Genomic DNA, 3,286 nt, shown 5'->3' with positions numbered 1-3,286 from the left:
ATCAGTTTTGATTTGACTCTGAGCTGAAAGGTGGTACTTTACTTTATGAGATAAAATATGTAGCTACAGCAGTAGCAGCCGTCATTCATCTTATTGTGCTGAGTTAGCAGGTGATACAGGATACGTCCCAAATGACACCTATTCCCTATTTAGTGCACTACTGGCCCTGGTCAAAAGTAGTACACTATAAAGAAATAGGGTGCCATTTGGGACGTAGCCAACAGTAAGAGGACAGAGGGGACTTAGCTGTTTTGTCACTTTGTTCGACAAGGACCTTGATGTCAGCACATCAATGCTATGATTGCGTACTACAGAGCTGAACTGGCAAGGTCTCTACCAGTCATTGCCACCCTCTGCAGGAGAGAGAATAACCGCTGGTTTCTCACTGCTGGTTTGTCCTTGTTGTGATTCCTGACTTGGGAGGTTGATTTTTTTTAGCAAGAAACAGCTATTATTTTCTTGTGGTACTTTTAAATCTAGACGAGTCATTTGCTGCTTTTGTAAATACACCATGGCGTTGTCTACTGTCGGACTACATGACACTGAGATCACTCTCTCTCTCTCTCTCTCTCTCTCTCTCTCTCTCTCTCTCTCTCTCTCTCTCTCTCTCTCTCTCTCTCTCTCTCTCTCTCTCTGTCTCTCTCTCTCTCGCTCACTCTGTCATTGTAATGACTGCCTCGCTAATTGAAATATTTTTCATTGTTGCCACGGTTATTACCAAAAGAAGGTTAAGTTTACTGAAAGTTTACGATTACTGTCGGGCCGCAAGATTAATATACAGAGCTTTTATTAAAATTCATATAATTATGCATCAAGTCATCAAAGGGTTTTCGCGCGGGGGGAGGGGAGGACAGGATGATTGAAAACTGCAGTGAGCGAGGAACGAGTGCCGTGGCCCCTTCTCAAATGATAACCCAAACAGCAGCCTTATGAGAAACGAAAGGATCCTTTTCTCATTAATATGTGGGTGGGAGGTAGATCTCCCCTGTAAGTCAGGCCTCGTGAGAAGAGAAGGTGTGTGTTGTCCTTTGTGCTGCTGGTATGAAGGCAGGGCCTGGTCAGGCTACGGTTAGGCAGGGGGCTTTGTTTGCACCTGGGTGGCTGTTTTAGACTAGAGGCCCACAGAAAGGTCTACGATGCTTTAGAATGTAAAAACTAAATACATAAAACAGGAAAGAGAAAGTGAAAATGTGGCATTCTTGTGCTCTAAATTATGTTTTCACTCATATTTTTAGATTGTGAGATTATTTATTTTTGACTTAAAAATGTGAATAGTTGTAGATGAATGGTGGAAGTATTGACTTTCTGTTTCTGACAGTTTTCTGACTAGTGCCACTTCTTGGTTTTCCCTTGTGGCTGTTTCTACTGTGGTAGTAATTGTAATGTATTTTACTCAGGTATTTGAGGTTTTAGCTTCTCTGTAATGACTCAGTATTACAGTTTACTTTCAAAACAATAAGCCCAGCGCAGCAAGAGGATTTCAAGCCAAGCAACAGCAAAAAACCACTCAATTATCTTCTGCATTTAGGCTGAGATCCAATTTCAAATTAATTGTGCTTTTACGGGGCTGGGGAAAGAAGTAGGGAGATTATGTTTATCCTTAAAATGTTTTCTAACACCAATTAAAATGACTGCCGTTATTGATCTTGTTGATTTTATGTCCTCGGAAAATTTGCATAATCTATTAAAAATGAATGATTCATGAAGTGCTCATTGCCAGTTTAAAGAGATCGTAGGAATTCTCCGGGTAGATCCCAAATGGCACCCTATTCCCTATATAGTGCACTACTTTTGACCAAAGCCCATAGAAAGTTAGTGGCACTATATAGGGAATAGGTTGCCATTTTGGGAAGCAGACAGTGACCTGAAAGGGGCTTGAGAGAGATATAAATCTATTGTGTCCTCTGCTTCCTATTCTATTAGAGGTCTCAGAAGTACCGGCMGCTCCAATAAGAGAGGGATTTAAGGCATTGTGCTTCATCATTGAAATTCATGCAGAGGCTAAAAGCCCCACTTCCATTATAACTGTCCTCTTCTTCCTCTCCTCTATATTAATACCATATTACCTGCTAAATAGTCCCTATTACCCCCCAATAAATAAATAAAAAACACCCACCAAAGAGCTCCCTTGAATATGTGGAAGGGACAATCAAAAATGGTGTGGTAATTTATATTGTTGATATGGTGAAGTTATTTCTTTGATTGATTGTCCTTAGAGAGGGATGGTATCCTTCATCCTCTCAACCTCGTTACTGTTCATTTAAACTGCTTCAAATTCAAATAAGACGTTGTTGGMTTTTTTCACGGGGTAAACATGATGAATAGGGGAAGGAAAGGCCAATTGGAACTGTTTGTGTGTTTAGTAAAATAAGTGAGGGAGAGATTAGTGAAGATACAACCTAATTGTCCTGCAGTATCTAGATCTGCTTTCTGTTTCCTTGATCCTAAACAGTCACTCCAGTAGCAGTGTGTCTTGATTAGGTTACTGAGGCTTCTGAAGGCCAGTCCCCTGGGCTTTTCAAGTGCAGTTCTACACATGGCTGTAGACTAGAGCTGACCGAGCGGCCGCCCGGCTGCATACTGAGAGGGGCTGCCTCCCAAATGGCGCCTTATGTCCTGTGTAGTGCACTACTTTAGACCAGAGGCCTGTGTAGTGCACTACTTTAGCGGCATACACAGCCCTCTGGTCTAAAGTATTGCGCTATACAGGTAATAGTGTGCAATTTTGAATGCACACGAGACTCTTTACCCAGAATCCCCGCTGGGCCTGCCAATGGGAGACTCCCAGAGTGCATTGGTAGGTGTCAATGACACTTCTCTTCATCCCTCACTCCTCTCCTCCTCTCTGAGCCCTAACGGGTGCTCCTGAGGAGTCAATTGTCTGTAATAGGTGAATGATATGTTGATTAGACACTCCAGGAGGAAGGCCAGTGGACAAAACCAGCAGAGGTGAGTTTCCTGAAAGCTTCGTAGCACTGACATCCTCCTTAATCCGTTGTCTACGACCAAAGATGATCTTAGTGCTGTACAGCTGTCGGGGGAACACCTCACACCAGATCTGAACAGTTGGTGCACTGAGAGAGTGACTGAGAGAGTGACTGAGAGAGTGACTGAGAGAGTGACTGAGTGACTAACTGAGAGAGTGACAGAGAGTGACAGAGCGTGACTGAGAGAGTGACTGAGAGAGTAACTGAGTGACTAACTGAGTGACTAACTGAGAGAGTGACAGAGAGTGACAGAGAGTGACAGAGAGTGACTGAGAGAGTGACTGAGAGAGTAACTGAGA

The sequence above is a fragment of the Salvelinus sp. IW2-2015 genome, unplaced genomic scaffold (genome assembly GCF_002910315.2).
Source record: "Salvelinus sp. IW2-2015 unplaced genomic scaffold, ASM291031v2 Un_scaffold4367, whole genome shotgun sequence".
In the NCBI taxonomy this organism is placed as follows: Eukaryota; Metazoa; Chordata; class Actinopteri; order Salmoniformes; family Salmonidae; genus Salvelinus; species Salvelinus sp. IW2-2015.
This window is presented reverse-complemented; position numbering follows the sequence as displayed.